The sequence below is a fragment of the Astatotilapia calliptera genome, chromosome 2 (assembly GCF_964374335.1).
Source record: "Astatotilapia calliptera chromosome 2, fAstCal68.1, whole genome shotgun sequence".
NCBI classification, from domain to species: Eukaryota; Metazoa; Chordata; class Actinopteri; order Cichliformes; family Cichlidae; genus Astatotilapia; species Astatotilapia calliptera.
The window spans coordinates 15374129-15387541 of record NC_137423.1 but is presented as its reverse complement, the minus strand read 5'-3'; the positions used below and the strand labels follow the sequence as shown (position 1 = coordinate 15387541).

Genomic DNA, 13413 nt, shown 5'->3' with positions numbered 1-13413 from the left:
TGTGTGCTGAACCCAAATCTGTGGATTAACTTCTTTTGGAAAGGAAAGCCATACCAGATTTTATCTCTTCTGATATCTATAGATACAGCATGATTTCATATCAAATACACAAAAGGTAATTAATTTACTGCGTCTTTTCTGTTTTTATCTTGTGGCTTACCATGGACCAAAAATCATTAATTACAAACAGTTTTTACAAAAAAATAGAGTAGAGTAATAGAGCATACCTTGATGAATCTCACAAGATGATTGGCTGCCTGTGCAGAGCTAATTTTTGCTGTTTTTTTGTGGCCTTTTGATGTTGGGGGCAGGAGATGCAGCAACAACAGAAGAGCTGCCATGTCACTATCCCAGCCTTAAAGACAAAAAGCACATTTGAGACAAAAGGTTAAACATGGACTAGAAAACAGTTGGAAAATAAGTAGTTAAATGATGAGATTTCTGGAAATGCTTACAACCACAAGGATGCATAAATTACTAATTTACTAGTCTATTTCCGCTCAGTTAACTGTTTTAGGACAGACAAATGGAAATGTAAGTATTTTATATACTGAAACACTGTCCAGATTTACCCCAGTCATTTGAAGCCTCCGTATCAAAAGATGCTTGTAACTCCTCAACACAAGGACTTGATGGAAGACTTTGGCTTTCTGCGATGATTTTTTGCTTGAAATACGAAGACCACTTTGTAAGAAATCTTCCAGAGGCTTCATCTCCAAGCATCATTGCAAAATCCTGATCAATCTATTAATAAGACAAAACAGGAACCAAATACTGGTTACTTAAGTGTTCTTGGCAAAATGTTATCTTTAGTTTCATATCATGAAATATCTAAAAATATACTCACCAACCCCGGTGTATCAAGGAAACGAGGGAAGACATCCAAGATTGATGATGTTGCATCTGGGTCATGTACCAGCTTCTGTCTATATTCAAAAGTAGCTTTCATCTTCTCTTTAACCACAGACCTATCTGTTGAGTGTCTAATAACAGACAGAGCCTCTCTGCACTCCTCACCAAAAAGCTGTCCACTAACAAACAAAGATTCTCTTCGGGTTGTTGGACTGTGCTGGAAGCTTGGCCTGGGACACCCACTAGCACCATCATAGGTATTGCGTTGGACAGTCTTGAGTCTCCAAGCAAGATAGCCAGTATTAGCCTCCGGATCATAGTAATGTTCCTGCTCATGCATGCACATCAATCACACACAAAAACAAACAAAAAACATACACAACAAAAAAATGCAACAAAGGAATGCATATTTGGTACCACTTTAACAACATGTATAAATTACAGAGATGTTGCGTTTCAGAGATAACACTTACAGTGGGGCAAAAAAGTATTTAGTCAGCCACCGATTGTGCAAGTTCCCCCACCTAAAATGATGACAGAGGTCAGTAATTTGCACCAGAGGTACACTTCAACTGTGAGAGACAGAATGTGAAAAAAAAATCCATGAATCCACATGGTAGGATTTGTAAAGAATTTATTCGTAAATCAGGGTGGAAAATAAGTATTTGGTCAATAACAAAAATACAACTCAATACTTTGTAACATAACCTTTGTTGGCAATAACAGAGGTCAAACGTTTACTATAGGTCTTTACCAGGTTTGCACACACAGTAGCTGGTATTTTGGTCCATTCCTCCATGCAGATCTTCTCGAGAGCAGTGATGTTTTGGGGCTGTCGCCGAGCAACACGGACTTTCAACTCCCGCCACAGATTTTCTATGGGGTTGAGGTCTGGAGACTGGCTAGGCCACTCCAGGACTTTCAAATGCTTCTTACGGAGCCACGCCTTTGTTGCCCGGGCGGTGTGTTTTGGATCATTGTCATGTTGGAAGACCCAGCCTCGTTTCATCTTCAAAGTTCTCACTGATGGAAGGAGGTTTTGGCTCAAAATCTCACGATACATGGCCCCATTCATTCTGTCCTTAACACGGATCAGTCGTCCTGTCCCCTTGGCAGAAAAACAGCCCCATAGCATGATGTTTCCACCCCCATGCTTCACAGTAGGTATGGTGTTCTTGGGATGCAACTCAGTATTCTTCTTCCTCCAAACACGACGAGTTGAGTTTATACCAAAAAGTTCTACTTTGGTTTCATCTGACCACATGACATTCTCCCAATCCTCTGCTGTATCATCCATGTGCTCTCTGGCAAACTTCAGACGGGCCTGGACATGCACTGGCTTCAGCAGCGGAACACGTCTGGCACTGCGGGATTTGATTCCCTGCCGTTGTAGTGTGTTACTGATGGTGACCTTTGTTACTTTGGTCCCAGCTCTCTGCAGGTCATTCACCAGGTCCCCCCGTGTGGTTCTGGGATCTTTGCTCACCGTTCTCATGATCATTTTGACCCCATGGGATGAGATCTTGCGTGGAGCCCCAGATCGAGGGAGATTATCAGTGGTCTTGTATGTCTTCCATTTTCTGATGATTGCTCCCACAGTTGATTTTTTCACACCAAGCTGCTTGCCTATTGTAGATTCACTCTTCCCAGTCTGGTGCAGGTCTACAATACTTTTCCTGGTGTCCTTTGAAAGCTCTTTGGTCTTGGCCATGGCGGAGTTTGGAGTCTGACTGTTTGAGGCTGTGGACAGGTGTCTTTTATACAGATGATGAGTTCAAATAGGTGCCATTCATACAGGTAACGAGTGGGGGACAGAAAAGCTTCTTACAGAAGACGTTACAGGTCTGTGAGAGCCAGAGATTTTCCTTGTTCGAGGTGACCAAATACTTATTTTCCACCCTAATTTACGAATAAATTCTTTACAAAGCCTACCATGTGAATTCATGGATTTTTTTTTCACATTCTGTCTCTCACAGGTGAAGTGTACCTCTGGTGCAAATTACTGACCTCTGTCATCATTTTAGGTGGGGGAACTTGCACAATCGGTGGCTGACTAAATACTTTTTTGCCCCACTGTACATAGCCATTTTTTGAGTAAGGATCTTGGAGATATGGAAAAAGCGTTGCAATCCCCAGTGCATAGTTAGTCCGAACACTTATGGGCGGAATCCTCCTTTCAAAAACAAAACAAAGTGTATTGCTCTTCTGCTCACTCGACAATTGTTTTTATGATCATCAAAGAATACTTGCAGATATGATAGAATCACATGGGTAACCAGTATGTTGACCATTTGTCGATGAGTTGGATCTGACAGTGTTTTAGTTTTGTCGTATTCATTGAAAATTTCTTCACCCTTTGGGTTTGAGCTCAGGACACTACAAACCTTCTGTTTAAAAAAAAAAAAGTCATACTGATTAAACTAAAGCAAATTATACAAAAAAGTTAGTGTTTGTATAATGCTGTTAAGCACTGGAAATTGCTTTAGGCTTTGCTTTTGACCTGCTTCGCTTCATCGCGATCAAGCACTTGTAGGCCCTTCTTCCTGTTCTTTGTACTTTTGAGGATCATAGTTGAATCTGATGAACTGGTAGAAGCTGGGGACGATGGATGGTCTGACAATGAAACTGGCGATGTCAGGAGGGCAAGAGGGATTGGCTGTACCGATGACTCTGATTCATCGTCAGCCACACTGATCTCAATGTCTTAAAGGGGAAAAAAGGGACATAAAAGGCATTGAAAAAAAATGTGCAAAATGCATATGAGAAGTCACAACAACTGCAATAATGTTCAACCACATAAATTATATCTGATAACAGCATGTAATATGCACTCAACATGTAAAAGCATTTTACAGTTTTTCAAAGAAGAAAATTGGAATCTGAAAGGTTGTTAAATCTGGCTAATATTCATGTAAACTTTGAAGACCATGAAGAAATGTACTCCTCTAAATTATTATGGATCTACTGTACCTGTTGCTGTCTGCATTCTATATCCAACTTTGAAAGCTCGAACTCCAGACTTTACCAGCTCATCAAAAATGTCTGCGACAACTTCAGTGTCAGACGTATCAGTGAGGATGAGTACACCTTCTGTGAAGAATTGAGGCTGCAAGCTGAACTTGTCCATAACTGAAACAAAGAAATCCAAAATGTCACTATACTATTAAAACCACCAAGTCTTACTGTTGATCACTTATAGGTGATAATTTTATACTCATTTAAATTGCACATGAGTACAAACCATCTTTAAGAAACTGGTGGAAATGAAAGCATTCATCACTTTCTGGAACTTTGACATACTTCTGCACTCCCCCATATTCCACCTTTGCAAGCATATCCTGTGTGGAGATTCAATAAAAAAATTAGTTGTACAGTAATTAATTGGACAAATAACCTGGTAATCAATTGGAAAAAAAAAAGAATCATGATCCATAACTTGTGTTAAGCAAAGCATTTTCCCAAAAGACAATTCTAGATACTAAACAATTTGTCCATCTTTCAAGTCAATATTATACCCACAACTAGGGCTGCCATGATTAGTCGACTAGTCACGATTACGTCGACTATCAAAGTCGTCGACGACTAATTTAATAGTCGACGCGTCGTTTTAAGCTTTGTAAGATCCCAAAAGACGCAGGAATAAGTAGCAGGATTTAAGAGTGTAATAACGGACTGAAACAGAAGATGGCAGCACTGCATGTACAAGGATGCCAGCTGCCGTTAAACCCCGAAGAAGAAGAAGCTGTGTCCCAGAATTGATAGCGCGGCCCTGCTCAGTTTCCAACAATGGTGGCAGCTAGTTAGTTTTAATATTACTGTTATTATTCTTTCTGGGTCACAAAATAAATGTTTAACATGTTTTCAGGCGAGAATGTAGCTGTGTAAACCTCAAATATCTGCTCAGTTTATCAAGACACCACATATTTTCAGAAGCGCTCCGACGTTTTCGGAGACGTCTGTTACCCACTAGCTCGATAGCAAGGCTCACCAGAGCCCGTGGGAACACCGGACTCCCGGCAAATCATTTTCAAACCCACCGCCGTCTTTCGCTACTCAGGTTAAACATGATATATAAGTCACTTAGATAACTTAAAAATGTTATTGTTTGGCTTTTTTCAGTATTTTATTTGTTCCTGAGTAAATCGGCTGACTTTATTAAACTCCACCGAAACACTCTGCACATTTAATTAACATTTAATAAACTACCATCTTGTCTTTATTTTTAGTTAGCACATACCTTAAACACTTAAAGCTGTAATCTAATGATAGTTATATAAGAGCAGATGCTGCTGGTGCAATAAGCTGTCCGTTTTACATCCAATTGATGCATGATCTGATTAGTGGACTAATTGCAAAAACAATCGGTGACTAGTCGACTATCAAAATAATCGTTTGTGGCAGCCCTACCCACATCACATTTGTTAAAATGATGCTCTCTATAACAACTGAAGAACACAGACAATAGTTAATTCCGTAATAAATTCAAAGCCTTGATCTTTTTAATTTTTACGTAAAATGAGTGCACAAAACTCTGAAAAGATCTAAATGTTAACATAGAACCCAGTCAGCACATCTGCTATTGCCGTTTACTATATCGGTTTATGTGGGAGATAGTTTTCAGGCTTTAAGTGCCACCATAATTTTATGCCAACCTAAACATTGTTTTAAGTGTATTTGAGTTAGCAAAAAAATGACTGAACACTCATATGCAAGTCTTTTGCCCGCCAACAATACATTTCAGCTAGCTAAAACAGATTTTTATGCTATCACCGAGCAACGTGCTAATGCTTTTCACACAGCTTTGTCTCGACTCAAAAAAGCCACAGAAGTAAAAGGTAGTAATAATAATTACAAGAATCTCAGAAAAAATGCCTTACCAGGCGTGGCAAACAACTCGGAAAAATGGAGAGCTAAATGTTCTGAAATGGCTTCCCTTCAGCTTCATTCGGAACCTGTGATGCTGGGGGCGGAGTCTATGAATTTACTCTATTAGTGTCATAGCCCCTTTAGGAGTTCAGAGTTAAGAAGTCAAGAGTTAATGTTTCCATTTTGACACCTCAAGATTTAATATAGAAACACTCATTTTTAACACTCGATTTTAACTACTAATGTTTTACACCTCAGAGTTACATTAAAAGAAAGTGACTCTACTTAGAGTAAAATTAACTCTGCATTTGCACAAAGTCTACTAACACCAATATATTTAACACTTTTGAATTTGCTGTGTACTCAGCTCAATACGAAACGTGTAATATTTTCGCCGGACAAATGCCCGGTATGCCCGATGGCCAGTCCAGCTATGTTAACCTGCAACCAAATCTGCAGCTCCACACAGCAATGTTACGACTTGGATTATATCTTATAACTCATAACTCTTATGCTAGCTCCCCCCAGCAGCCTACTGTCTGAAATATTCGATGGTTGCAATAATTCTTTAAGTGTTATTTTTTCCTTGGTATTCTAATTTCACAGAAGTTTACTAAACTGAACACACTTAATATTACTTACCAGGACATTTATTCTCTCCTCATTTTCTTTCACCAAAAAATTGTTTTCTGCAGTGCAGTCTTTCTCCTTCCTTTGCTAACGTGATGCTCAGAAGCCGATGCTGCATTCAGTTACACTCGGATATCTGAGCTTCACTGAGAAAACATAATCGTACAATTTATATTTGATTGAATTTCATTGTTTTAGCTTCGGGGTGGCACCTGGGGTGGCCAGTGTGGTTGGGGGGATGGTCTGTGCCACCCCAGGACACGCCACTGTCTTCTATATATATATATATATACAGACTTCTACTGTTGTTCTACATTTTAATGCCTGTATTTCATTTAATTTGTCACCAGCATTGTCGCCATCTCTCCTTTTAGTGACCCTCTGGAGACTGAGCCACATGCTGATGCTTCTACTGTCAAACCCCACTCTAATTTTTAATTTAGACATCTGCTTTTGTCAGTTATTAAATAAAAGAGATTATGTGTTAATTTAATTCGGTGTAATTCTGCTATGAATTTTATTAACCCTTTAAGACCTACCAAGAAGTCCGCCAGAGCTTACTTTTTTTTACATGCTGTAGTGCCATTTTTGGGAGCATTTCAAGTTGCTATACATCAATACATCTGTTATAGCCCATATTTTAATAATATGTCTGCATTAAGTCTATAGTAACTACATTAATTGCAAAAAGGTGCAATATACTACAAAAAAATTGAAAATCGTTTGTTTATTTTTACATATATTTCTACTTTGAGAAATTTAAGAGGTTTATCCCTCCAAACTTTAAATACAAAAAAGTTGCAAAAAATGTTTTCCCACCACAGGAAATTTATTTTGAGTGTTTTCAGTTTTATTTTTGAGATTTTGAGAACAATTTTTATACACTGCAGGAAAAACAATCCTATGATGCAAATTTGCAAAGAAAACAGCATGTGCATCAAAATAAACTATTTCCAGCAGTGCAATTCGAGTTCTAAGCATCCCAGAAACTATTCAGAAAAGCATAAAGTCAAACATGAATTATAAAAACACAGTATAGGCTCTTAAGGCCTACAAGTAAAAAACTACATTTTCTGCGAAAATGACGTCATTTCCGGTTTCAGGCAGGAAATGGCGGACATGCGATCGTTTGCGCCTGTTTCAATGTGGGAAGTGTTACGAACAGCTGATCAAATCGGCAAAGCCTGTTTCTGGAATATTATGTTTTTGTTCCTGCAAGCGCTTTTTATGCAGTTTTTGCAAAGCTATATATGGAAGGAAACCATGACCTAGGGCAAGCTGATGGCATAAGATGTAAGTACAACTCCTCCGGTTTCATATGCAAAAAAAATTATTGCGCTAGCTTACGGGGTTCCGGTTCTACAGGGATTTAAACATAGTTACGCAAAACAGAACGTGCCTGCTCCGACCGCCTTTAAAGGGTTAATGAACATGAGAATTTATTGTTAAAACTTAAATATGTCCTGTTGCTAAAGTAAGCCTTAATTTTCCTCAAATTATTCTCAAGAAGACAAATCTGATGTAGCCTGCTGATTGATGGTAAGGCGAGCACCACTAAGCAACCCATTGCATTATTAATATTCTGACCCCATTAAACTGTGACTTGTGTGTTAAGAAATTTGAAAAATAAATACGCAGTAAAGACAGAGAGGTCATAAAACACAATAGTGAAACAAGAAGTATTCTAGCAATTTGTATCAAAGATGTGATCATTTTAAAGGAAATTAGCTCATTAGGCTTAAGCTGGTTGTGATAGCCTCCTTTTGCATGGGGAACCTAAATGAGAACTGGTGGAGAAATGGTGTTCAGGGACTGTTACACACAGAGTTTTGTCCAGTGCCAAGCTCTGTGAAGCTGCTTCTTGACAAGGCGCCATTTGGTCATTGGGTGTCTCAAGAGGAAGTGAACTTCCAATTTCTACGAATAGCCTCTTAAAAGACACGTGTTCATATGTCATATGCGTGCTCAACTCTTTCTCTACACCATTATATTTGTGCCACAAAACCAGCCAATCACAGACTTGGATGCAAAAATATCTGTTGGCTGTTTTGGTCTCCAATCAGCTCGAAATGACGAAATGCAATATCCCAGAATCCATTTCGTCCAAAACTCAAGCGAAGCAGTGGCTGAGGAACACAGAGTGGCGGAGTTTGAAATATTACTCTTTCTGGGTCACAAAATAAATTTTTAAGATATTTTCATGCGAGAATGGTGCTGTGTAAAATTCAAATATCTGCTCGATTTATCAAGACATCACATAAGTGCTCTAACGTTTTCGGAGATGAAAGCTATGCGGTCAGCTGGTGTTACCCACCAGCTGACCGTATAGCTTAGATATTTTTCATTTTTATGTTTGTTTTTGTCCCAGAAAGAGTAATATTTCAAACTCCACCACTGCCTCGTTTGAGTTTTGGACGAAATGGATTCTGGGATATTGCATTTCGTCATTTCGAGCTGATTGGAGACCAAAACAGCCAATCAGATATTTTTGCATCCAAGACTGTGATTGGCTGGTTTTTGTGGCACAAATATACAGAAAGAGTTGAGCGCGCACGGGCAGAAATGTTGAGAGCGCAAGCAACACATTGCGAACTAGCGCAAATGCAAAAACTGAGTGAGAGGGGCTGCTATTGTGTGTGTTTATGGATAATAGCAAACACTGAAATTAATTTTTTGCACACAGCAATGAATTTTGTTCACTTAAATTTAGCTTTTCTTCGCAAAATGCAACACTTGCACCTGCAAACTTTTTTTTAAGTGCGCTCAAATTTCTTTTACGTGCGCTCGGAATAGTGGCACAAAAATAACGCCATAAGAATTGCCAGTCAGATGTTTGTAGCTGTGGGTGTTTGGACTTTTAAAGCACTTTTAAGAAATTTAATGTTTACTTTTAGAGAATGATTGGATGGCTCTAGTAACAGTATAATTTTTTCACTCGCAGATCTGACAGTGAGTGGTTCCCATTACTTTTCCAGTCTGAGGAAGCACTGGTTGAAGTGTTTGTGTATTTATTGATTTCTTCTAAGTAATTGTGCATTTTATGTATACTGTGGTTTAATATTTTTACAAATATTTTATACTTTATTTTTTTTTATTAAGGTTTATATGTTGTGTTTTGTCTTGTTTCTTTTTTTTAACTATGTGCATAAAGTTTGTCAATAAAGATTGAATTGAATTAAAGATACATATACACTCAACAAAAATATAAACGCAACACCTTTGTTACTGCTCCCATTCCCCATGGGATGGACGTAGAGACCTAAAATTCATTCCAGATACACAATATAACCATCCCTCCCAAACAGTGGTCACAAATCAGTCCAAATGTGTGGTAGTGGGCACATCTGCTATATTGAGATAATCCATCCCACCTCACAGGTGTGCCACATCAGGATGCTGATCTGACATCATGAGTAGTGCACAGGTGTACCTCAGACTGCCCACAACAAAAGGCCACCCTGGAATGTGCAGTTTTGTCTCACAGCAAAATGCCACAGATGCCACAAGCAATGAGGGAGCGTGCAATTGGCATGCTGACAGCAGGAATGTCAACCAGATCTGTCGCCCGTGCATTGAATGTTCATTTCTCAACCATAAGCCGTCTCCACAGGCGTTTCAGAGAATATGGCAGCACATCCAACCGGCCTCACAACCGCAGACCTCGTGTAACCACACCAGCCCAGGACCTCCACATCCAGCAGGTTCACCTCCAAGATCGTCTGAGACCAGCCACCCAGACAGCTGCTGGAACAATTGGTTTGCACAACCAAACAATTTCTGCACAAACTGTCAGAAACCGTCTCAGGGATGCTCAACTGCATGCCCGTCGTCCTCATCGGGGTCTTGACCTGACTCCAGCTCGTCGCCGTAACAGACTTGTGTGGGCAAATGCTCACATTCGATGGCATCTGGCACGTTGGAGAGGTGTGCGCTTCACGAATGAATCATGGTTCACATTGTTCAGGGCAGATGGCAGCTGAGAATGTCCCAGTTCTTGCATGGCCAGCATACTCACCGGACATGTCACCCATTGAGCATGTTCGGGATGTGCTTGACCGGCGTATACGACAGCGTGTACCAGTTCCCACAAATATCCAACAACCTCGCACAGCCATTGAAGTGGAGTGGACCAACATTCCACAGGCCACAATTGACAATCTGATAGACTCCATGCGACGATGTGTTGCACTGCATGAGGCAAATGGTGGTCACACCAGATACTGACCGGTTCTGGGTCCCCAGACCCCCAATAGCGCAAAAAACTGCACATTCCAGGGTGGCCTTTTGTTGTGGGCAGTCTGAGGTACACCTGTGCACTACTCATGATGTCAGATCAGCATCCTGATGTGGCACACCTGTGAGGTGGGATGGATTATCTCAATATAGCAGATGTGCCCACTACCACACATTTGGACTGATTTGTGACCACTGTTTGGGAGGGATGGTTATATTGTGTATCTGGAATGAATTTTAGGTCTCTACGTCCATCCCATGGGGAATGGGAGCAGTAACAAAGGTGTTGCGTTTATATTTTTGTTGAGTGTATGTGTGTGTGTCTCATTCTTGTCCCTGTTAGTACTCTTGCTGCAGCATTTTGGATTAACTAAAGGCCTTTCAGGAGGATTTTTAGGATATTCTGCTAATAATGAATTACAGAAGTAATAAATCCACAAACCAATTTTTCCCTATGGGCCTACTATGAGTTGCCATTTTCCTCTCCAGCTCATGAGTTATCTGCTTTGGTCAGTGGTTGCTGTAAATAAGTGTAAATAAAGATGGCTTTGCTTGTTTAACTTCCTACAAATGCTCAAATACACACCTCTGTGGGAGTAGAATTCATGTAGCTGCACAACACCGTGTTGGCACATGGTACCGAAGAAGGCAAAAGTGGAGGAATCATATCCTTAGCTTAGTTACAGCAATTTCAGAAAGATAGCTACTGTGATGAAATGTATCCCCCACTGTGAAATAATCCATTATAATAGATGTAAATGTTATTAGGAAATGAGCACACGAAACAGGGTTTTCTGTTTACTGTCTCAGTTTCTATGCTATATGTCAGAGTGAGATCTAGAGTGTGATTACAGGGAGTGCAGAATTATTAGGCAAATGAGTATTTTGTCCACATCATTCTCTTCATGCATGTTGTCTTACTCCAAGCTGCATAGGCCCGAAAGCCTACTACCAATTAAGCATATTAGGTGATGTGCATCTCTGTAATGAGAAGGGGTGTGGTCTAATGACATCAACACCCTATATCAGGTGTGCATAATTATTAGGCAACTTCCTTTCCTTTGGCAAAATGGGTCAAAAGAAGGACTTAACAGGCTCAGAAAAGTCAAAAATAGTGAGATATCTTGCAGAGGGATGCAGCAGTCTCAAAATTGCAAAGCTTCTGAAGCGTGATCATCGAACAATCAAGCGTTTCATTCAAAATAGTCAAGAGGGTCGCAAGAAGCGTGTGGAAAAACCAAGGCCCCAAATAACTGCCCATGAACTGAGAAAAGTCAAGCGTGCAGCTGCCAAGATGCCACTTGCCACCAGTTTGGCCATATTTCAGAGCTGCAACATCACTGGAGTGCCCAAAAGCACAAGGTGTGCAATACTCAGAGACATGGCCAAGGTAAGAAAGGCTGAAAGACGACCACCACTGAACAAGACACACAAGCTGAAACGTCAAGACTGGGCCAAGAAATATCTCAAGACTGGTTTTTCTAAGGTTTTATGGACTGATGAAATGAGAGTCTTGATGGGCCAGATGGATGGGCCCGTGGCTGGATTGGTAAAGGGCAGAGAGCTCCAGTCCGACTCAGACGCCAGCAAGGTGGAGGTGGAGTACTGGTTTGGGCTGGTATCATCAAAGATGAGCTTGTGGGGCCTTTTCGGGTTGAGGATGGAGTCAAGCTCAACTCCCAGTCCTACTGCCAGTTTCTGGAAGACACCTTCTTCATGCAGTGGTACAGGAAGAAGTCTGCATCCTTCAAGAAAAACTTGATTTTCATGCAGGACAATGCTCCATCACACACGTGGGGGGGGTGTTGAGTAAAAAAGATGAAATGCTGTGTTCAGGCTGTCATTTACAGTATCTACATGAATTTTAAACTCATCCACAGTTAAATCTAGATCAAATTGAAGATAGAAACAAAATTGATTGCAACAAATAAATCTGTTTTTTTCAGTTTTCCAGTTAGGGTGGAAAAGGTTAAGCGTCAAGCTTTCAAATGAATTGAAGCTCTGTCTGGGTCTTTGGTTGGTTATATGCTGGAGTGGAAGATTGCTGCTGCACCCCCTCCTCAGCCTGTGCTTCATTGACTCTGACAGTTGATATAACTCTGGAGTTTTGATTCATTTATACGTACATAATTATCCTACTATATCTGGATTTCTGTTACGGGGGGTACATCAATTTATTGATGTTAAAGAGAGAAATCTAATGTTTAATAATCCACGTTTCACTGTTTTACTCTTTGATGCAGTTGTCGATACTATATTGTTCTTTCTTTTGTTTTTCTACTTTTAAATAGTTTTTTTTCTTACTGATTTTTATTTGTTTGAGAGCAGACACATCCCCCTAAGACCTCATCCCCTTAGAGACCAGCAGGAGGAGGGAAGCTACTTCCAGGTCCCAATTCTGGATAGTCACATTTTTGGGGAGGTTAATACATTTGGCCAGAAATAAATGGCTAGAAATGAGAACTTCTCCATCCAAAGTGGGATAGATGCTGTCTCTCCTAACAACACTGGACTTTGCCCAAAAAGGTTGCCAATTTTCTGTAAAGCCAAATTTATTTTTTTAAATTAAAAAATACAATCATAGCTTATGCTGACATCTTTAATTTAGAATTTAAAATGAACAATTTTCACAGATGAAAAGAAGAGAATAATAAATCTGAACTTTTAGTGAAAATTTATCTGGCTGCTTCTTAGACTCTGATCTATATTCTCCAATAAAAAAAAAAAGGCTTTTCTCATTAACAGACATTGCAGGAGAGTCAATTTATAATCAGAGTAAACCCATTTGTTTGGTTACTTGGGCCGATGCAGCAATTAAAAGAGTAATTAAAA

General features: G+C 39.9%; 1 long non-coding RNA gene across 1 annotated transcript; it reads right to left on the bottom strand.

The window, feature by feature from the left end:
- Positions 1-226: 226 nt before the first annotated feature.
- On the bottom strand, positions 227-4657 carry LOC145430501 (uncharacterized). Its single transcript, XR_013911079.1, has 3 exons — positions 2927-4657; positions 573-1320; positions 227-355 (listed from the first exon to the last, which is right to left on the bottom strand). It is a non-coding gene; the product is annotated as an uncharacterized LOC145430501 (long non-coding RNA).
- Positions 4658-13413: the final 8756 nt, after the last annotated feature.